The sequence below is a fragment of the Podarcis tiliguerta genome (genome assembly GCF_965153285.1).
Source record: "Podarcis tiliguerta genome assembly, chromosome: 16".
NCBI classification, from domain to species: Eukaryota; Metazoa; Chordata; class Lepidosauria; order Squamata; family Lacertidae; genus Podarcis; species Podarcis tiliguerta.
Window position 1 is genome coordinate 27,883,602 of NC_139549.1, and position 23,891 is coordinate 27,907,492.

Genomic DNA, 23,891 nt, shown 5'->3' on the forward strand with positions numbered 1-23,891 from the left:
TAGCAGTGCTAGTGCGTTCCACAGTGATGCAAACTGATGGGGAACTGAGACAAAAACTTTTCCTCTTCCACGAAAGAGCAGTGAGATGTGAATACTGAAAACAAATTTCATCTAATCTGTGTCTACATGAACTTCATCTAATCTGTGTCTACTTCTGTTGGCAAGTCCATCCTACTCTGGATGGAACCAGAAGAGACAGAAAACTCTGAAGTATCACCTTTTTCCTCCCTTGGAGCTGCCAGCCCAGCACACCCTCAAGTCAGCCCTTCCTTGTGGATGAAAGAGCTGCTTTGGGGAAGTCAGGCTGCAGACTTCATATCATTGCAAAATAGGAGTCTGTTTTAGGAATTGTGAGCTATAGCATAAATGTCACCTGTGGATTGCTAGGTTGGTCTTCACTGAGCATATTATAATATCATTATTATTTACTAAGCATTATCATTATGATTACTATTATTACAGGCTCAGGTTGTATATAAAGGTAAAGGGACCCCTGACCATTAGGTCCAGTCGTGGCCGACTCTGGGGTTGCGGCACTCATCTCGCTTTATTGGACGAGGGAGCCGGCGTACAGCTTCCGGGTCATGTGGCCAGCATGACTAAGCTGCTTCTGGCAAACCAGAGCAGTGCACGGAAACACCGTTTACCTTCCCGCCAGAGCAGTACCTATTTATCTACTTGTGCTTTGACATGCTTTTCCAAGTGTCTCTATTTTGAAGGGACAGTCCTGGATTTACAGAAGCCCTTTCTGATTTGATTCCAGAAAGTCCTCCTTTTCCTCAGGACATTCCTATGTCCATAGGAGAAATGTTGGAGGGTATGGAGTTATTTCACCCCCATCTGAAGACAGCCCTGCATAGGGTATGGAGTTATTCGACTCCCAAACCATCAAAAGGCAGCCATGTATGGGAAAGTTTTTAATGTTTAGTGTTTTATTATGCTTTTATATATGTTGGAAGATAGCCAGAGTTGCAACGCAGTCAGTTGCAGGATAGTAGGATTATTATTATGGGATAGGACTTCTCTGTTCTCATTGGAGAAATGTTGGAGGGAATGTTGACAGACAATCAGCCCCAGAGTCACATTCCCTACCTGGCAACGTTCCATGGGACCCACGTTACTGGTGGGCGGGGCCAGAGGCAAAGGTGCAACGAAGGGATATTTTACCTCTCTACCGCAGGCTCCCTGATCCTCAGGTCTGCCCTGATACTGCACCGAGTATCCAGATTGGCCCAGCTGGGTGAGACCAACTGCACTCTGCTCTCAGAGGTGGTTCAATTGGTTTAGTCAAATTGGGCACTGTGCTACAGGAGGTCCCACACCAATGCTCTGGAAGGGAGCATGAGAGATGGGGGCATGTGCCTAAGTTTAGCATCGCACAAAGTGCTGCTGAAATCTGGGAGCCCAAAGTCCACCATTTCTGCTCTCCCACCCAGATCTCAGTGATACAGTGGTACCTCAGGTTACATACGCTTCAGGTTACATACGCTTCAGGTTACAGACTCCGCTAACCCAGAAATAGTGCTTCAGGTTAAGAACTTTGCTTCAGGATGAGAACAGAAATCATGCTCCGGCGGCGCAGCAGCAGCAGGAGGCCCCATTAGCTAAAGTGGTGCTTCAGGTTAAGAACAGTTTCAGGATAAGAACGGACTTCCGGAACAAATTAATTACTTAACCTGAGGTACCACTGTACTGTTATTGTCACTGTTGCAGACTGCGTGTCTTTTCATCACCATCTCTGCTTCTCATATGTCCGAAGGTGGCAGCAGAGACTGTGCCATTGAAAAACCGAGAATGAATGTTTTCTGCAGTAAGTTTAAGCAAGAATTTAAAGCTTAGTAATTTTGTACAGTGGGGCTTAGGGAAACTCTGGCCTTTCTGAAGTTGTTGGACTCCAACTCCCATCAGCCCCTGCCAGCAAGAGCAATAGAAGCATGCAAAGAGCAGGTGGACCAATCGGCCCCTTTCTGTGCAGGAGGACATAGACTAGGATTCCTTGAGTGCGCAGCTTGGTTTGTGCAGACCTGAGGAGTGGGTGTTCTTTCCCTCTTTTGAACTTCACAATTATTTGTTTCACCGATTCATTTCATAATATTTCTACACCACTTGATTGTATTCAAAAAACCTAAAAGGTTATAAAGAGATAAGACAATGAAGAAAAAAATCACAATGTTACTATAAAACATAAAAAATTAAAATACAATAGACAGACTGAACTTTCTAAGACTTTCTAAGAATCATGAGCTTTTTTCATTCCTACACAGTCCTCTGTCCCTCCTGCCCATATTAGGAATGGTCCCAAGTGAGATAGATGTCCCACTCCATAAAAAGCAGTGTTCCCAGGACCCTTCCTGATAGACGTCTTGTTGCAAAGAGGTCCTTTCAATGCTGTCTCATCACAATCTGCCTGAACTAAGGGTCAGTCTTGCTGCTTTGAGAAATCTCCTTTATGCAAATCTGCCCTTGGACTGAATGTCCTATGATGCTCTGCAGGATCTCCAAATCCCAATAGAGGCAATCGATGATCAAAGAAGATATTTGCATGAAGGGGCAGCTCTTCAGCTCTGGGGGATTTAAGAGAGGAGTGAGGAAGTTTCCTTCAGAAGTTCAAACTCCTCTGGAGAGCTCACCGCCATGTCTTCATTTCTCTTTCTCCTTGCTCTTTTTATTTACTGCTCAGGTAAAGCTGTGGAGAAGATCTCATGTTCCATTGGCCAACCAAAAGCTAACTGCATTTATCATTTTTATTTATTTGAGAACACTGAAAATGTTCCTTTTTCTCAATTCTCTTAAAACAGGTGTCAGCTCACAGTCAATTTGCACTCAGCCTGCCTCTGAGTCTGTGTTGCCGGGTCAAACCATTAAACTCTCCTGTACAACTAGTAATACTGACTCCTACGTTCGCTGGTATCAACAGAGATCAGGGCAGGCCCCTCGATTTGTGCAGTATGAGGGTAGCAGCAGGGGAGAAGGGATCCCGGATCGATTCACGGCTTCCCGCTCTGGGAACAATGGCTATTTAACCATCACCAACGTCCAGGCTGAAGACGAGGCCGTTTATCACTGTGGCAGATGGTATGGTAGCACGTTCCACAGTGATGCAAACTGATGGGGAAGTGTGACAAAAACCTTTCCTCTTCCACCCAAGAGCAGTGAGATGTGAATACTGAAAACAAACTTCATGTAATCTGTGTCTACATCTGTTGTCAAGTCCACCCAATTCTGGACTGAACTAGAAGAGACAGAAAACTCTTCAGTCCCACCTCCTTCCCCTCCTTCCTCACAGCAGGACCTTGGAGCTGCCAGCCCAGCACACCCTCAAGTCAGCACTTCCTTGTGGATGAAAGAGCTGCTTTGGGAAAGTCAGGCTGCAGACTTCATATCATTGTCAGATGGAATTGGGATTAGGAATTTGGAACTATAGCAGAAATGTCACATGCAGATTGCTAGGTTGGTCTTAATTGACCATCTTATGATATTAAGACCATCCCGTCCGCACCCAGAGTGCCAGGCTTCTGCAGATTCCTAGGGCTTGTCTACATTTCTGCTTGTCCAATTTCTGGAAAGCACAGCTACAAGGACTTTTAAGCTTTGCCGCTGCTTCCTAGACAGGAGTCTGCCTGGTTTTGCCTTGGCCCTGCTGCTTTCCCTGGAAAACCTGCTCTTCAACCATAAATTGGAACAACCGGCAATCTGTGAAAAATCTGATTGCTGTTAGCTGCCATTCAGAAGTAAACTGCAGCTTTTTCCTGGAGAAAGAGGCAGGGGAAATGGAGCTGTGCCCCTCCTTTTGGATCAAAGTGGTCATTTTGGAAAGGCTTGGGAGTTTATATCTATTTAGATCCATCTGAGGAAAAGTGAAATATTAGAGACATGCACGCTAATGGGCGTGCAGCGAACCCAACAATTTTCAAGGAAGGGGCCAGGCCCCTCAAAACTGCCCAGCGGATGTGCTCACCTGCCACGGGGAATGCGTGTGTCAGTGGTGCAAGCTGCAGGGCATGCGCACGGCATGCCAGACCACCCTGTGACGTTCGTGTTTGATGTCAGAATGGAGGCCTGTTCTGCAAAGCAGTAACGTGACCCTGAAGACGGCAGCTGTGGGGAAACGGTGGCCTTCCAGAAATGGGTGGACTCCCATCAGCCCCAGTCAGCATGGCCAACGGCCAGACACATTTGGGCCTTTCTCTAAGTGTTCCTAAAATTTGACAATGCCTCTTGCTCGTCTGGAGGGAGGATGGAAAGAGACGTGTGAAGACACTTTCGCAGGAGACAGAATTAAAATTCAGAGCCATTGCTCCACCCACTTTTTGCTCTGGTCCCTCCTACCATTGGCAGGTGCCTTGGCCAGTCCATGGCTTTAACAAGCCTCTTTCCCCAAAGACCAGAACCGAGTCTGAAACTAGCATTTCTTCCTACCAATAGATTAGAAACTTATGTAAGTAAGCAACATTTTGCTTCTTTCCTGACTGGTGATTTACTGCTGGCTCGCTCCTGTCACTGACCCATTCCTTTTTTCTTTTTAATGCCGTTTATGAAAATCCGTCCTATTCTCCTCTGTTTGAATGTCCCACAATGCTTTGCAGGAACATGAAGCTCTAGGAGAGGTGATTGGATATCCACAGAACCAGGGCTGTAGCTAGGGGGTGGTGAGGTGGGCCCCTGCCAGGGGTGCAGGTGAGGAGGGGGTGCAGAATCAGCTAAAATATATGCATAAATATATCTATAAATAAAATATATTGATATTGCCTCATAAGAAAAGGTTTTAAATAAAGGGTGAATTGAATAGGTGGAGGGGGTGGGGTTTGGAGGAGAGGCGGAAAGAAGAGCTACCGGTAATTTGTCTGTGGCTAGGGGGTGCAATCTGGATGGTTCTGCCAGGGGCGCAAGATCACCTAGATACGGTTCTGCACAGAGCACATTTGCATGAAGGGGAAAGCCTTGAGCTCTGGGAGATTTAAGAGAGGAGAGGGCAAGATCCCTTCAGAAAGTCAGACTCCCCTGGAGATCTCACCATGGCCCTCTCTCAGTTCATCCTTGCTATTTTCCTTTACTGCTCAGGTAAGGCTGTGGAGGTGATTTCTTGTTACAGAGGCCAAGCCAAAGATATTTGAATCTGTCCAAGAAGCATAATGCTTTGTGGGTATTTGAGAATGCTGAAAAGGAACAGAGGTCCTCATATTTGTATTTTCTGTTGTTGCTTCCCCCTGAAAAGGTGTCTCTACACAGTCAGCTTGGAAACAGCCTGCCGCACAATCGGTGTCCCTCGGTCAAACGGTCAAACTCTCATGCACTACCAGTGAAAGCAGCGGCAACAACGTTTTTTGGTATCAACAGAGGCCAGGACAGGCCCCTCGCTTTGTCCACTGCGAGAGTTGCAGCAGGGGAGAAGGGATCCCCGATTGATTTACTGCTTCCCGCTCAGGGACCATTGGCTATTTAACCATTACCAACATCCAGGCTGGAGATGAGGCTGTTTATCACTGTGGCAGATGGTATGGCAACACGTTCCACAGTGATGCAAACTGATGGGGAACTGAGACAAAAACCTTTCCTCTTCCACCAAAGGGCAGTGAGATGTGAATACTGAAAACCAACTTCATGTAATCTGTGTCTACATCTGTTGTCAGGTCAATCCTACTCTGGATGGAACTAGAAGAGACATAACACATTTGAAGTCTCCCCTCCTCCTGCAGAGCAGGACCCTGGACCTCCCAACCCAGCCCTCAATCCCGTCCGCACCTGGAGTGCCAGGCTTCTGCAGATTCCTAGGGCTTGTCCAAATTTCTGCTTGTTCCATTCCTAGAAAGCACAGCTACAAGGACTGCTTTCTAGGCATTAGTCTGGCTGGTTTTGCCTTGGCCCCGCTGCTTTCCCCTGGAAAACCTGCTCTTCAATTCTAAATTGGAACAACCAGCAATCTGTGGAGAATCTGATTGCCAGACCTTCCAAGTGTCCCTATTTTCCAGGGTCAGTCCTGAATCTACAAAAGCTGCCTGGTTTCTGATTTGACCCTGGAAAGTCGCACTTTTCCTTAGATTCTCCCAATTTCCATCTGAGAAATATTGGCAGGTATGGAGTTATTGATCCCACAAGCCATTTGAAGGCAGCCATGTATAGCCAAGGTTTTAATGTTTAATGTTTTATTATGCTTTTATATATGTTGGATGCCACACAGAGTGGCACTGCAGTCAGATGGGCAGGGTATAAAGAGTTAATTTATTATTATGGGATAGGAGGTCCCTATTTTCATTGGAGAAATGTTGGTGGGTACATTGACAGGCATCTGCCTGAAAGTCATATTCCCCACCTGGTAAGGTCCCATGTCACAGGTGGGTGGGGCCAGAGGCAAAGGTGCCATGAACAGATATTTTACTGTAGGCTAGTCCCCCCAACACTCACTATCCCCCATCCATGAAATGAGAGGCATCAGCGGAATACAAGGGCACATCCCTGCCAGGCAGAAACCCTTGGGGTGCAAATAGAGCCAGTGGAAGGTGGGGCTAGAGGAGAGTGGGCGTGGTCCAGAGCAGTGGCAACGTGTGTGGGGGGAATGGGGTGCTTGCCCAAGAAACAAAATTGTTAAGGGCACAAAATTTGTACATTTGGTGCTGCCTCAATACAACTGCACACTTCCATAATGTGCTCCCTTGAAAACAGATTCTCCTTGTGAAGCTGGCCTCTTCAGACAATGAAGCGACTCGTATTTTCTTGGCTGCAATCTCCTGGGTGATGCAGAGGCTGCTAGGCAGTTGAATATACATGCGTACTTTATCCATTTCCCTCCCACCGCCCCTGCACTTGGCCCCGGGCACTGCAACCCACGCTACACCACTGGCCTAGAGGGCCAGACAGAGTCACTCACAGAGACACATTGCTCTCTGAGCTTGAGGTTCCTCACCTTGTTGCAGATTGATGAGCTACTTCCATAGGTGACTGATGCTGTCAGGTGTTGTCAACGGCTTCTGGCTAATTGCCGAGGAAATGTCTCCCATTGTGTTTCATAGTTCTGGCACCTCAGGAGCTCTAGATCCACTCCCCTCCGTAAGTGGACAGAGAGTCAGGAGAGAGAGAGGGGGGGGGGGAAATCTCTATAGGCTATTCAGTCTCCTGTTTCCTGACCCTCAGGTCTGCCTTGATACTGCACCAAATACCCAGATGGGCTCAGTTGGGTGAGACCAAATCCACTCTGATTCCAGAGGCGATTCAACTGGTTTGGCCTAATTGCGTGCTATAGGGGGTGCCACAGCAAAGCTTTTTTGGTGGGGGCATGCACCAAATTTTAGCATCGCACAATTCGCTGCTGAAATCTGCGAGCCCAAAGTCTCCCGCCCAGATCTTAGTGATACTGTTCTTGTCACTGTTGCAGGCTGCATGTCTTTTCATCACAATCTCTGCTCCTCATATGTCAGAAGGTGGCAGCAGAGACTGTGCCATTTGAAATACTGAGAATGAATGTTTTCTTCACCACGTTTACGCAACAATTCAAAGCTTAATAGTTTTGTACAGCGGAGGTTTGGAAACCCTGACTGTCCTAGGTTGTCCATGTTCGAAAAAGATAAGGCAAAACAAGAAAAATTCACAACCTTAGTTTAAACTATAAAAAGTTAAGATACAAAGAAAGACTGAACTTTCTAAGACATTTGAAGAATTATGAGCTTTTTCATTCCTACACAATCCTCTATCTATAAAGCCCAGGCTAGGATTGTTCCCAAGTGAGATGTTCCACTCTATAAAAATCAGTGTTCCCAGGACCCTTCCTGATAGATGTCTCACTCAAGACATCCTGACTGAACTATGGGCCAGTCCTGCTGCTTTGAATAATCTCCTTTATGCAAATTTGCCCTTGGTCCCTTTGACTGAATGTCTTCAGGATCTCCAAATCCCTATAGAAGCAATAGATGATCGCAGGAGATATTTGCATGAAGGGGCAACTCTTCAGCTCTGGGGGTTTAAAGAGACAAGTTTCTTCCAGAAGTTCAAACTCCTCTGGAGAGCTCACCATCATGTCTTCCTTTCTCTTTCTCCTTGCTCTCTTTATTTACTGCTCAGGTAAAGCTGGGGAGAGGATCTCATGTTCCATTGGCCAACCAAAACTTTCTGCATCTATCATATTTACTTAATTAAGAACACTGAAAATGTTCCTTTTTCTCAATTCTCTTAAAACAGGTGTCACCTGCCAGTCAATTTGCACTCAACCTGCCTCTGAGTCTGTGTCGCTGGGTCAAACCATTAAACTCTCCTGTACAACTAGTGATACTGGCTCTGCTGTTCTCTGGTTCCAACAGAGATCAGGGCAGGCCCCTCGATTTGTGCAGCATGAGAGTAGCAGCAGGGGAGAAGGGATCCCGGATCGATTCACGGCTTCTCGCTCTGGGAAAATTGGCTATTTAACCATCACCAACGTCCAGGCTGATGACGAGGCAGTTTATCACTGTTGCAGATGGTATGGCAGTGTTAATGCGTTCCACGGTGACACAAACCAATGGGGAAGTGTGACAAAAACCTTTCCTCTTCTACCAAAGAGCAGTGAGATGTGAAAACTGAAAGCCAGCTTCATCTAATCTGTGTCTACATCTGTTGTCAAGTCCCTCCTACTCTGGATGGAACCAGAAGAGACAGAAAACTCTGCAGTCCCACCTCCTTCCTTACAGCAGGACCTTGGAGCTGCCAGCCCAGCACACCCTCAAGTCAGCCCTTCCCAGTGGATGAAAGATCTGCTTTGGGAAATTCAGGCTGCAGACTTCATATCATTGCAAAATAGGAGTCTGTTTTAGGAATTGTGAGCTATAGGAGAAATGCCACCTGCTGACGGCTAGGTTGGGTCTTCATTGAGCCTATTATAATGTTCTTCTCATTTTCTGAGCAGTATTATTATTATTATTATTATTATTATTAGTAGTAGTAGTAGTAGAGTGGTACCTCGGGTTACATACACTTCAGGTTACAGACTCCCCTAACCCAAAAATAGTACCTCGGGTTAAGAACTTTGCTTCAGGATGAGAACAGAAATCGTGCTCTGGCGGCGTGGCAAAAGCGGGAGGCACCCTTAGCTAAAGTGGTGCTTCAGGTTAAGAACAGTTTCAGGTTAAGAACGGACCTCCAGAATGAATTAAGTACGTAACCAAGTTGTGTGTGTGTGTGTGTGTGTGTGTGTGTGTGTGTAAATAACCCATATGATAAAGATAACACAATTGCCAATAGGCCTCATTCCAAAAGGAATGACGAACCCTGGGAAATGCCTGGAACCCCTAGAACCCCTAGCTTCCGGGTCATGTGGTCAGCATGACTAAGCCGCTTCTGAGGAACCTGAGCAGCACACAGAAACGCCGTTTACCTTCCTGCCGGAGCGGGACTATTTATTGGCTTGCAATGCGTGCTTTCAAACTGCGAGGTGGGCAGGAGCAGGGACTGAGCAACAGGAGCTCACTCCGTTGCAGGGATTTGAACTGCCAACCTTCCGATCGGCAAGTCTGAGACTCTGTGGTTTAACCCACAGCACCACCCGCATCCTGCTCAGGTTGTAAAGGTAAAGGTACCGCTGCCCGTACGGGCCAGTCTTGACAGACTCTAGGGTTGTGCGCCCATCTCACTCAAAGAGGCCGGGGGCCAGCGCTGTCCGGAGACCCTTCCGGGTCACGTGGCCAACGTGACATCGCTGCTCTGGTGAGCCAGAGCCGCACACGGAAACCCCGTTTACCTTCCCGCTAGTAAGCGGTCCCCATTTATCTACTTGCACCCGAGAGTGCTTTCGAACTGCTAGGTTGGCAGGTGCTGGGACCGAACAACGGGACTGCACCCCGCCGCGGGGATTTGAACCGCCGACCTTCCGATTGGCAAGCCCTAGGCGCTGAGGCTTTTACCCACAGCCCCACCCGCGTCCCTGCTCAGGTTGTATATGTGTGTAAGTAAACCATATATCATAAAGACACCACCTTCTCCAATGGGCCTCATTCACAAAGGAGAGACAAACCCTGGGAAATGCCTGGAACTGCTGGAACCTCGCACCACTTGGAAATTGGGGTGGCGTTCAAAAAGAGGCTTTGTGCCTGCAGTTGCTGCCAAGTCCAACTTCTTCTGCGTAGAACACAGTTGAAGTCCCCCCTCCTCTTACTGAGCAGGACCAGGGACCTCCCAGCCCAGCCCTCCATCCCGTCCGCACCAGGAGTGCCAGGCTTCTTGCAGATTCCTAGGGCTTGTCCACATTTCTGCTTGTCCAATTTCTGGAAAGGACAGCTACAAGGACTTTTATGCTTTGCCCCTGCTTTCTAGACAGGAGTCTGCCTGGTTTTGCCTTTGCCCTGCTGCTTCACCCTGGAAAACCTGCTCTTCAACCGTAAATCGGAACAACCAGCAATCTGTGAAAAATCTGATTGCTGTTAGCTGCCATTCAGAGGTAAATTGCAGGTTTTTCCTGGGGAAAGAGGCAGGGGACATGGAGCTGTGTCCTTCCTTTTGGATTAAAGTGGTCGGTTTGGAAAGGCTTCTGAGTTTATATCCATTTAGATCCATCTGAGGAAAAGTGAAATATTAGAGACATGCACGCTAATGGGGGCGCAGCGAACACAATAATTGTCAAGGAAGGGGCTAGGCCCCTCAAAACTGCCCAGCGGATGTGCTCACCTGCCACAGGGAATGCGTGTGCCAGTGGTGCAAGCTGCAGGGCATGCGCACGGCATGCCAGATCACCCTGTGACGTTTGTGCCTGATGTCAGAATGGAGGCCTGTTCTGCAAAGCAGTAACGTGAACCTGAATTCGGCAGCTGTGGGGAAACGGTGGCCTTTCAGAAACGGGTGGACTCCCATCTGCCCCAGTCAACATGGCCAATGGCCAGACACATTTGGGCCTTTCTCTAAGTGTTCCTAAAATTTGACAATGCCTCTTGCTCGTCTGGAGGGAGGATGGAAAGAGACGTGTGAAGACACTTTCACAGGAGACAGAATTAAAATTCAGAGCCATTGCTCCACCCACTTTTTGCTCTGGTCCCTCCTCCCATTGGCAGGTGCCTTGGCCAGTCCATGGCTTTAACAAGCCTCTTTCCCCCCCAGAACTGAGTCTGAAACTAGCATTTCTTCCTACCAATAGATTAGAAACTTATGTAAGTAAGCAACATTTTGCTTCTTTCCTGACTGGTGATTTACTGCTGGCTCGCTCCTGTCACTGACCCAATCCTTTTTTTCTTTTTAATGCCATTTATGAAAATCCGTCCTATTCTCCTCTGTTTGAATGTCCCACAATGCTTTGCAGGAACATGAAGCTCTAGGAGAGGTGATTGGATATCCACAGAACCAGGGCTGTAGCTAGGGGATGGTGAGGTGGGCCCCTGCCAGGGGCGCAGGTGAGGAGGGGACACAGAATCAGCTAAAATATATGCATAAATATGTCTATAAATAAAAATACTGATATTGCCTCATAAGAAAAGGTTTTAAATAAAGGGTGAATTGAATAGGTGGAGGGGGTGGGGTTTGGAGGAGAGGCGGAAAGAAGAGCTATCGGTAATTTGTCTGTGGCTAGGGGGTGCAATCTGGATGGTTCTGCCAGGGGCGCAAGATCACCTAGATACGGTTCTGCAAAGAACACATTTGCATGAAGGGGAAAGCCTTCAGCTCTGGGAGATTTAAGAGAGGAGAGGGCAATATCCCTTCAGAAAGTCAGACTCCCCTGGAGATCTCACCATGGCCCTCTCTCAGTTCATCCTTGCTATTTTCCTTTACTGCTCAGGTAAGGCTGTGGAGGTGATTTCTTGTTACAGAGGCCAAGCCAAAGATATTTGAATCTGTCCAAGAAACATAATGCTTTGTGGGTATTTGTGAATGCTGAAAAGGAACAGAGGTCCTCATATTTGTATTTTCTGTTGTTGCTTCCCCCTGCAAAGGTGTCTCTTCACAGTCAGATGCGATTCAGCCTGGCTCACAATTGGTGTCCCCCGGTCAAACGGTCAAACTCTCCTGTACTACCAGTGACAGCAGCGGCAACTATGTTTTTTGGTATCAACAGAGGCCAGGACAGGCCCCTCGCTTTGTGCACTGTGAGAGTTGCAGCAGGGGAGAAGGGATCCCCGATTGATTTACTGCTTCCCGCTCTGGGACCATTGGCTATTTAACCATCAACAGCGTCCAGGTTGGAGATGAGGCTGCTTACTACTGTGGCAGATGGTATGGTAACACGTTCCACAGTGATGCAAACTGATGGGGAACTGAGACAAAAACCTTTCCTCTTCCACCAAAGGGCAGTGAGATGTGAATACTGAAAACCAACTTCATGTAATCTGTGTCTACATCTGTTGTCAGGTCAATCCTACTCTGGATGGAACTAGAAGAGACATAACACATTTGAAGTCCCCCCTCTTCCTGCAGAGCAGGACCCTGGACCTCCCAACCCAGCCCTCAATCCCGTCCGCACCTGGAGTGCCAGGCTTCTTGCAGATTCCTAGGGCTTGTCCACATTTCTGCTTGTCCCATTCCTAGAAAGCACAGCTACAAGGACTTTTATGTTTTGCCCCTGCTTTCTAGGCATTTGGCTGGTTTTGCCTTGGCCCCGCTGCTTCCCCCTGGAAAACCTGCTCTTCAATCCTAAATTGGAACAACCAGCAATCTGTGGAGAATCTGATTGCCAGACCTTCCAAGTGTCCCTATTTTCCAGGGTCAGTCCTGAATCTACAAAAGCTGCCTGGTTTCTGATTTGACCCTGGAAAGTCGCACTTTTCCTTAGATTCTCCCAATTTCCATCTGAGAAATGTTGGTGGGTATGGAGTTATTGATCCCACAAGCCATTTGAAGGCAGCCATGTATAGCCAAGTTTTTAATGTTTAATGTTTTATTATGCTTTTATATATGTTGGATCCCACACAGAGTGGCATTGCAGTCAGATGGGCAGGGTATAAAGAGTAAATTTATTATTATGGGATAGGAGGTCCCTATTTTCATTGGAGAAATGTTGGTGGGTACATTGACAGGCATCTGCCTGAAAGTCATATTCCCCACCTGGTAAGTTTCCACAGGTCCCATGTCACAGGTGGGTGGGGCCAGAGGCAAAGGTGCCATGAACAGATATTTTACCTCTCTACTGTAGGCTAGTCCCCCCAACACTCACTATCCCCCATCCACGAAATGAGAGGCATTAGCGGAATACAAGGGCACATCCCTGCCAGGCAGAAACCCTTGGGGTGCAAACAGAGCCAGTGGAAGGTGGGGCTAGAGGAGAGTGGGCATGGCCTAGAGCAGTGGCAACGTGTGTGTGGGGAATGGGGTGCTTGCCCAAGACACAAAATTGTTAGGGGCACAAAATGTGTACACTTGGTGCTGCCTCAATACAACTGCGCACTTCCATAATGTGCTCCCTTGAGAAAAGGTTCTCCATGTGAAGCTGGCCTCTTCAGACAATGGAGCGACTCTTATTTTCTTGGCTGCAATCTCCTGGGTGATGCAGAGGCTGCTAGGCAGTTGAATGTACATGCGGACTTTATCCATTTCCCTCCCACCGCCCCTGCACTTGGCCCCGGGCACTGCAACCCACGCTACACCACTGACCTAGGGGGCCAGACAGAGTCACTCACAGAGACACATTGCTCTCTGAGCTTGAGGTTCCTCACCTTGTTGCAGATTGATGAGCTACTTCCACAGGTGACTGATGCTGTCAGGTGTTGTCAACGGCTTCTGGCTAATTGCCCAGGAAATCAGAGAGGCAGAGAAAGAGCCAGCTTTCCAGTGACGTCCAGTGTGATGCAAAAATCAGCCACTCTCCCTGCCTCTTGTCTCCCATTGTGTTTCATAGTTGTGGCACATCAGGAGCTCTAGATCCACTCCCCTCCGTAAGTGGACAGAGAGTCAGGAGAGAGAGAGGGGGGGGGGGAAATCTCTATAGGCTATTCAATCTCCTGTTTCCTGACCCTCAGGTCTGCCTTGATACTGCACCAAATACCCAGATGGGCTCAGCTGGGTGAGACCAAATTCACTCTGATTCCAGAGGCGATTCAACTGGTTTCGCCTAATTGCGTGCTATAGGGGGTGCCACAGCAAAGCATTAGAGCAGAGCATGAGAGGTGGGGGCATGCACCAAATTTCAGCATCGCACAATTCGCTGCTGAAATCTGCGAGCCCAAAGTCTCCCGCCCAGATCTTAGTGATACTGTTCTTGTCACTGTTGCAGGCTGCATGTCTTTTCATCACAATCTCTGCTCCTCATATGTCAGAAGGTGGCAGCAGAGACTGTGCCATTTGAAATACTGAGAATGAATGTTTTCTTCACCACGTTTACGCAACAATTCAAAGCTTAATAGTTTTGTACAGCGGAGGTTTGGGAACCCTGACTGTCCTAGATTGTCCATGTTTGAAAAAGATAAGACAAAACAAGAAAAATTCACAGCCTTAGTTTAAACTATAAAAAGTTAAGATACAAAGAAAGACTGAACTTTCTAAGACATTTTAAGAATTATGAGCTTTTTCATTCCTACACAGTCCTCTATCTATAAAGCCCAGGCTAGGATTGTTCCCAAGTGAGATGTTCCACTCTATAAAAATCAGTGTTCCCAGGAACCTTCCTGATAGATGTCTCACTCAAGACATCCTGGCTGAACTATGGGCCAGTCCTGCTGCTTTGAATAATCTCCTTTATGCAAATTTGCCCTTGGTCCCTTTGACTGAATGTCCCATAATGCTCTTCAGGATCTCCAAATCCCTATAGAAGCAATAGATGATTGCAGGAGATATTTGCATGAAGGGGCAGCTCTTCAGCTCTGGGGGTTTAAAGAGACAAGTTTATTCCAGAAGTTCAAACTCCTCTGGAGAGCTCACCATCATGTCTTCATTTCTCTTTCTCCTTGCTCTTTTTATTTACTGCTCAGGTAACGCTATGGAGAAGATCTCATGTTCCATTGGCCAACCAAAAGCTAACTGCATTTATCCTTTTATTTTTTCGAGAGCACTTGAAATATTCCTTTTTCTGATTTGTTATTAAACAGGTGTCACCTGCCAGTCAATTTGCACTCAGCCTGCCTCCGAATCTGTGGCACCAGGGCAAACCATTAAACTCTCCTGTACAACCAGTGATACTAGTTCCTCCGTTCGCTGGTTTCAACAGAGATCAGGGCAGGCCCCTCGCTTTGTGCAGTATGAGGGTGGCAGCAGGGGAGAAGGGATCCCGGATCGATTCACCGCTTCTCGCTCTGGGAACATTGGCTATTTAACCATCACCAACGTCCAGGCTGATGACGAGGCAGTTTTTCACTGTTGCAGATGGTATGGCAGTGTTAATGCGTTCCACGGTGACACAAACCAATGGGGAAGTGTGACAAAAACCTTTCCTCTTCTACCAAAGAGCAGTGAGATGTGAAAACTGAAAGCCAGCTTCATATAATCTGTGTCTACATCTGTTGTCAAGTCCCTCCTACTCTGGATGGAACCAGAAGAGACAGAAAACTCTGAAGTATCACCTTTTTCCTCACAGCAGGACCTTGGAGCTGCCAGCCCAGCACACCCTCAAGTCAGCCCTTCCCAGTGGATGAAAGAGCTGCTTTGGGAAAGTCAGGCTGCAGACTTCATATCATTGCCAGATGGAAGTCTCTTTTAGGAATGGTGAGCTATAAGAGAAATGCCACCTGCTGACTGCTAGGTTGGGTCTTCATTGAGCCTATTATAATGTTCTTATTATTTTCTGAGCAGTATTATTATTATTATTAGTAGTAGTAGTAGTAGTAGTAGTAGTACAGTGGTACCTCGGGTTACATACACTTCAGGTTACAGACTCCCCTAACCCAAAAATAGTACCTCGGGTTAAGAACTTTGCTTCAGGATGAGAACAGAAATCGTGCTCTGGCGGCGTGGCAAAAGCGGGAGGCACCCTTAGCTAAAGTGGTGCTTCAGGTAAAGAACAGTTTCAGGTTAAGAACGGACCTCCAGAATGAATTAGGTACGTAACCAAGTTGTGTGTGTGTGTGTAAATAACCCATATGATAAAGATAACACAATTGCCAATAGGCCTCATTCCAAAAGGAATGACGAACCCTGGGAAATGCCTGGAACTTCCAGGTCATGTGGTCAGCATGACTAAGCCGCTTCTGGGGAACCTGAGCAGCGCACAGAAACACCGTTTACCTTCCTGCCGGAGCGGGACTATTTATCTGCTTGCACTGCATGCTTTCAAACTGCTAAGTGGGCAGGAGCAGGGACTGAGCAACAGGAGCTCACTCCGTTGCAGGGATTTGAACTGCCAACCTCCCGATCAGCAAGTCCTAGACTCTGTGGTTTAACCCACAGCACCACCCGCGTCCCTGCTCAGGTTGTATATGTGTGTAAATAAACCATATATCTTAAAGACACCACCTTCTCCAATGGGCCTCGTTCACAAAGGAGAGACAAACCCTAGGAAATGCCTGGAACTGCTGGAACCTTGCACCAGTTGGAAATTGGGGTGGCGTTCAAAAAGAGGCTTTGTGCCTGCAGTTGCTGCCAAGTCCAACTTCCTCTGCGTAGAACACAGTTGAAGTCCCCCCTCCTCCTGCAGAGCAGGACCAGGGACCTCCCAGCCCAGGCCTCCATCCCGTCCGCACCCAGAGTGCCAGGCTTCTGCAGATTCCTAGGGCTTGTCCACATTTCTGCTTGTCCAATTTCTGGAAAGCACAGCTACAAGGACTTTTACGCTTTGCCCCTGCTTTCTAGACAGGAGTCTGGCTGTTTTTGCCTTGGCCCTGCTGCTTTCCCTGGAAAACCTGCTCTTCAACCCTAAATCGGAACAACCGGCAATCTGTGAAAAATCTGATTGCTGTTAGCTGCCATTCAGAGGTAAATAGCAGATTTTTCCTGGAGAAAGAGGCAGGGGAAATGGAGCTGTGCCCCTCCTTTTGGATCAAAGTGGTCGGTTTGGAAAGGCTTGGGAGTTTATATCTATTTAGATCCATTTGAGGAAAAGTGAAATATTAGAGACACACACGCCAATGGGGGCGCAGTGAACCCAATAATTGTCAAGGAAGGGGCCAGGCCCCTCAAAACTGCCCAGCGGATGTGCTCACCTGCCACGGGGAATACGTGTGCCAGTGGTGCAAGCTGCAGGGCATGCGCACGGCATGCCAGACCACCCTGTGACGTTCGTGCCTGATGTCAGAATGGAGGCCTGTTCTGCAAAGCAGTAACGTGACCCTGAATACGGCAGCTGTGGGGAAACGGTGGCCTTTCAGAAATGGGTGGACTCCCATCAGCCCCAGGCAGCATGGCCAATGGCCAGACACATTTGGGCCTTTCTCTAAGTGTTCCTAAAATTTGACAATGCCTCTTGCTCGTCTGGAGGGAGGATGGAAAGAGACGTGTGAAGACACTTTGGCAGGAGACAGAATTAAAATTCAGAGCCATTGCTCCACCCACTTTTTGCTCTGGTCCCTCCTCCCATTGGCAGGTGCCTTGGCCAGTCCATGGCTTTAACAAGCCTCTTTCCCCCCAGAACCGAGTCTGAAACTAGCATTTCTTCCTACCAATAGATTAGAAACTTATGTAAGTAAGCAACATTTTGCTTCTTTCCTGACTGGTGATTTACTGCTGGCTCGCTCCTGGCACTGACCCATTCCTTTTTTCTTTTTAATGCCGTTTATGAAAATCCGTCCTATTCTCCTCTGTTTGAATGTCCCACAATGCTTTGCAGGAACATGAAGCTCTAGGAGAGGCGATTGGATATCCACAGAACCAGGGCTGTAGCTAGGAGGTGGTGAGGTGGGCCCCTGCCAGGGTTGCAGGTGAGGAGGGGGCGCAGAATCAGCTAAAATATATGCATAAATATGTCTATAAATAAAATATATTGATACTGCCTCATAAGAAAAGGTTTTAAATAGAGGAAGAATTGAATAGGTGGAGGGGGTGGGGTTTGGAGGAGAGGCGGAAAGAAGAGCTACCGGTAATTTGTCTGTGGCTAGGGGGTGCAATCTGGATGGTTCTGCCAGGGGCACAATATCACCGAGGCACAGCTCTGCACAGAGCACATTTGCATGAAGGGGAAAGCCTTGAGCTCTGGGAGATTTAAGAGAGGAGAGGGCAAGATCCACTCAGAAAGTCAGACTCCCCTGGAGATCTCACCATGGCCCTCTCTCAGTTCATCCTTGCTATTTTCCTTTACTGCTCAGGTAAGGCTGTGGAGGTGATTTCTTGTTACAGAGGCCAAGCCAAAGATATTTGAATCTGTCCAAGAAACATAATGCTTTTTGGGTATTTGAGAATGCTGAAAATTAATCTAGGTCCTCATCTTTGCTTTTTCTGTTATTGCTTCCCCCTGCAAAGGTGTCTCTTCACAGTCAGACGCGATTCAGCCTGCCTCACAATCGGTGTCCCTCGGTCAAATGGTCAAACTCTCCTGTACTACCAGTGACAGCAGCGGCAACAATGTTTTTGGGTATCAACAGAGGCCAGGACAGGCCCCTCGCTATGTCCACTGTGAGAGTTGCAGCAGCAGGGGAGAAGGGATCCCCGATCGATTTACTGCTTCCCGCTCAGGGACCATTGGCTATTTAACCATCACCAACATCCAGGCTGGAGATGAGGCTGTTTATTACTGTTGCAGATGGTATACTGGCAAGTTGCACAGTGATGCAAACTGATGGGGAACTGAGACAAAAACCTTTCCTCTTCCACCAAAGGGCAGTGAGATGTGAATACTGAAAACCAACTTCATGTAATCTGTGTCTACATCTGTTGTCAAGTCAATCCTACTCTGGATGGAACTAGAAGAGACATAACACATTTGCAGTCCCCCCTCCTCCTGCAGAGCACGACCCTGGACCTCCCAACCCAGCCCTCAATCCCGTCCGCACCTGGAGTGCCAGGCTTCTTGCAGATTCCTAGGGCTTGTCCACATTTCTGCTTGTCCCATTCCTAGAAAGCACAGCTACAAGGACTTTTATGTTTTGCCCCTGCTTTCTAGGCATTAGTCTGGCTGGTTTTGCCTTGGCCCCGCTGCTTTCCCCTGGAAAACCTGCTCTTCAATCCTAAATTGGAACAACCAGCAATCTGTGGAGAATCTGATTGCCAGACCTTCCAAGTGTCCCTATTTTCCAGGGTCAGTCCTGAATCTACAAAAGCTGTCCTGGTTTCTGATTTGATCCTGGAAAGTCCCACTTTTCCTTAGATGCTCCCAAATTCCATCTGAGAAATGTTGGCAGGTATGGAGTTATTGATCCCACAAGCCATTTGAAGGCAGCCATGTATAGCCAAGTTTTTAATGTTTAATGTTTTATTATGCTTTTATATATGTTGGAAGCCACACAGAGTGGCACTGCAGTCAGATGGGCAGGGTATAAAGAGTTAATTTATTATTATGGGATAGGAGGTCCCCATTTTCATTGGAGAAATGTTGGTGGGTACCTTGACAGGCATCTGCCTGAAAGTCATATTCCCCACCTGGTAAGTTTCCACAGGTCCCATGTCACAGGTGGGTGGGGCCAGAGGCAAAGGTGCCATGAACGGATATTTTACCTCCCTACTCTAGGCTAGTCCCCCCAACACTCACTATCCCCCATCCACAAAATGAGAGGCACCAGCGGAATACAAGGGCACATCCCTGCCAGGCAGAAACCCTTCGGGTGCAAACAGAGCCAGTGGAAGGTGGGGCTAGAGGAGAGTGGGTGTTGCCTAGAGCAGTGGCAAAGTGTGTGTGTGGGAATGGGGTGCTTTTCCCACACACAAAGTTGTTAGAGCCACAAAAATTATACACTTGGTGCTGCTGCAATACAGCTCCATACTTCCTTCACTGTGCTTGCTTGAAAACAGGTTCTCCATGTGAAGCTGAGCTCTCCAGACAATGGTGCGACATTCTTGTCTCTTTGGCTGCAATCTCCTGGGTGATGCAGAGGCCATCAGGCAGGTGAATGTGCATGCGTACTTTGTCCGTTTCCCTCCCACCCACCCCCGCTCTTCACCCTGGCCGCTGCAACCCATGCTACACCACTGGCCTAGAGGGCCAGATAGAGTCACTCGCAGACACATTGCTCTCCGAGCTTGAGGCTCCTCACCTTGTTGCATATTGATGAGCTGCTTCCAGTGTTGTCAACGGCTTCTGGCTAATTGCCCAGGAAATCAGAGAGGAAGAGAAAGAGTGCGCTTTCTAGTGACGTCCTGTGTGATGCAAAAATCCGGCATTCTCCCTGCCTCTCGTCTTCCATTGCGTTTCTTAGTTGTGGCACCTCAGGAGCTCCAGATCCAATGCCCGCCCCCTTCAACTGGACAGAGAGTCAGGGGAGAGAGGGAGGGAGAGAGAGAGAGAGAGAAAGAGAGAGAGGGAGAGAGAATGTCTGTAGGATACAAAAACTCCTGCTCCCTGACCCTCATGTCTGCCCTGATCCTACACCGAGTAACCAAGTGGACTCAGCTGGGTGAGACCAACTCCCCTCTGCTTTCAGAGGTGGTTCATCTGGTTTGGCCAAATTGGAAACCGTGTGACAGGGGGTGCCACACCAATGCTGTAGAATGGGGCATGAGACGTGGGAGCATGTGTCCAATTTTAGCATCGCACAAGGCGCTGCTGAATTCCGGGAGCCCAAAGACTGCCATTTCTGCCCTCCCAAGAAGGTCTCAGAGATACCGTTCTTGTCACTCTTGCTGGCTGCGTGCCTTTTAATCACAATCTCTGCTCCTCATATGTCAGAAGGTGGCAGCAGAGACTGTGCTATGAGAAATACTGAGAATGAATGTTTTCTTCACTAAGCTTATGCAACAGTTCAAAGCTTAATAGTTTTGGACAGTGGGGGTATTCAAACCCTGGCTGTCCTAGGTTGTCCATGTTAGAAAAAGATAAGACAAAACAAGAAAAATTCACAACCTTTCTTTAAAGTATATAAAGTTAAGATACAAAGACAGACTGAACTTGGTAAGACATTCTGAGAATTATGAACTTATTTCATTCCTACACAGTCCTCTGTCTCTCCAGCCCAGGCTAGGATTGTTCCCAAGTGAGATGTTCCACTCTATAAAAAACAGTGTTCCCAGGACCCTTCCTGAAAGACATCTCACTCATGACATCCTGGCTGAACTATGGGCCAGTCCTGCTGCTTTGAATAATCTCCTTTATGCAAATCTGCCCTTGGGCTCTTTGATGGAATGTCCCATAATGCTCTGCAGGATCTCCAAACCCCAATAGAGGCAACTGATGATCACAGAAGATATTTGCATGAATGGGCAGCTCTTCAGTTCTGGGGGATTTAAGAGAGGAGTGAGGAAGTTTCCTTCAGAAGTTCAAACTCCTCTGGAGAGCTCACCATCATGTCTTCATTTCTCTTTCTCTTTGCTCTTTTTATTTACTGCTCAGGTAAAGCTGTGGAGAAGATCTCATGTTCCATTGGCCAACCAAAAGCTAACTGCATTTATCATTTTTATTTATTTGAGAGCACTAAAAATGTTCCCTTTTCTCCATATTTTTTAAACAGGTGTCGCCTGCCAGTCAATTTGCACTCAACCTGCCTCTGAGTCTGTGTCACCGGGTCAAACCATTAAACTCTCCTGTACAACTAGTGATACTAGTGCCTACATTGGCTGGTATCAACAGAGATCAGGGCAGGCCCCTCGATTTGTGCAACGTGAGGGTGGCAGCAGGGGAGAAGGGATCCCGGATCGATTCACGGCTTCTCGCTCTGGGAACAATGGCTATTTAACCATCACCAAGGTCCAGTCTGGAGACGAGGCTGTTTATTACTGTTGCAGATGGTATAGCAGTGCTAGTGCGTTCCACAGTGATGCAAACTGATGGGGAACTGAGACAAAAACCTTTCCTCTTCCACCAAAGGGCAGTGAGATGTGAATACTGAAAACAAATTTCATGTAATCTGTGTCTACATGAACTTCATCTAATCTGTGTCTACATCTGTTGTCAAGTCCATCCTACTCTGGATGGAAGCAGAAGAGACAGAAAACTCTGCAGTCCCACCTCCTTCCTCACCGAAGGACCTTGGAGCTGCCAGCCCAGCACACCCTCAAGTCAGCACTTCCTTGTGGATGAAAGAGCTACTTTGGGAAAGTCAGGCTGTAGACTTCATATCATTGCAAAATAGGAGTCTGTTTTAGGAATTATGAGCTATAGCATAAATGTCACCTGTGGATTGCTAGGTTGGTCTTCACTGAGCATATTATAATATCATTATTATTTACTAAGCATTATCATTATGATTACTATTATTACAGGCTCAGGTTATATATAAAGGTAAAGGGACCCCTGACCATTAGGTCCAGTCGTGGCTGACTCTGGGGTTGCGGCACTCATCTCGCTTTATTGGACGAGGGAGCCGGTGTACAGCTTCCAGGTCATGTGGCCAGCATGACTGAGCCGCTTCTGGCGAACCAGAGCAGCACACGGAAACGCCGTTTACCTTCCTGCCGGAGTGGGACTATTTATTTGCTTGCACTGAGTGCTTTCAAACTGCCAGGTTGGGAGGAGCAGGGACTGAGCAACAGGAGCTCACTCTGTTGCTGGGATTCGAACCGCCGACCTCCTGATCGGCAAGTCCTAGGCACTGTGGTTTAACGCACAGCGCCACCCGCATTCCTTCAGGTTGTATATATGTGTATATAAAATACATATCATAAAGACACCACAATCTCCAATGGGCCTCATTACGAATGGAAAGACGAACCCTGGGAAACACTTGGAACCACTGGAACCTCCCACCACTTGAAGTTTGGGGTGGCTTGCAAAAATAGGCTTTGTGCCTGCAGTTGGTGTCAAGTCTAGCTTCTTCCGCATAGAACTTATAAGAGAAAAATAGCAAATTTGAAGTCCCCCCTGCAGTACTGCTGGTACTGCAGCTACAAGGACTTTTATGCTTTCCCCATGATTCTAGACATGAGTCTGACTGGTTTTGCCTTTGCCCTGCTCCTTTCCCCTGGAAAACCTGCTCTTCACCCCTAAATTGGAACAACCAGCAATCCGTGGAAAGTCCGACTACCATATGCTGCCATTCAGCAGTAAATCGCAGGTTTTCCCTGGGGAAATAAGCAGGGGAAACGGAGCGGTGCCCTTCCATTTTGATCCAAGTTGTCGTTTTGGAAAGGCTTGTGAGTTTATATCCATTTAGACCCTTTTTAGGAGATGTGAAATATTACAGACAGGCATGCCAATTGGGGAGTGGGCCGCCTAAAATATATTGTCAAGGAGGGGTCAGGCCCCACAAAGAACCCCAGCGGATGTGCGCACCCACCGTGGGGCATGCTTGCGTCACTTTTGCAAGCTGTGGGGCATGCACACAACATACCAGCACATGCCATGGCATTTGAAGGTGACGTCAGAACTGAGTTTGTGCAGCCCTGGGCCTGTCAATCGCAGGGGCAAGGTGGCACCCTTGATGGCAGAGATGCTATTTCCCAAATCATACTTTCCCGGACAGTAGGAAGCTGCTGTCACCATCCCTACCGCTTGGGAATTTCCCTTGGATCTTGTCCCTGTTGAAGGTCGAGGGCCTTGTGTACACAATCTCTGCTCCTTAGAAGCAGGCTGCAGAGAGCGTCTCATTGGAAATGTTCTCTGTCCCAATATGTTCTGCAACACAGTAATGTGAGCCTTAATACAGCAGGTGAGGAGAAACAGTGGCCTGACAGAAATGGTTGGACCCCCATCAGCCCCAGTCAGCATGGCGAATGGCCAGATACGTTTGGGCCTTTCTCCAAGGTGTTCCTAAACTTTGATGATGCCTTTTGCTTGTCTGGAAGGAGGATGGAAAGAGGGGTGTGAAGACATTTCTGCAGTAGACAGAAGTAAAATTTAGAGCCATTGCTCCACCCACTTTTTCCTCTGGTCTCTCCTACCATTGGCAGGTGCCCTGCTCAGTCCATGGCTTTAGCCAGCCTCTTCCCCCCCTCCCCCAGACCTGAACAGAGTCTGAAACTAGCATTTTTTCTCACCAATAGCTTAAAACCTTTACCTTTTGTAACTA

The 23,891-nt window shown here is 47.8% G+C and overlaps 1 long non-coding RNA gene across 1 annotated transcript; it reads left to right on the plus strand.

Moving 5' to 3' along the window:
• Nucleotides 1-18,008: 18,008 nt before the first annotated feature.
• LOC310666740 lies at nt 18,009-21,688 on the plus strand. Its single transcript, XR_014505992.1, has 3 exons — nt 18,009-18,104; nt 18,259-18,518; nt 21,650-21,688. It is a non-coding gene; the product is annotated as an uncharacterized lncRNA (long non-coding RNA).
• The last annotated feature ends 2,203 nt before the right edge of the window (nt 21,689-23,891 follow it).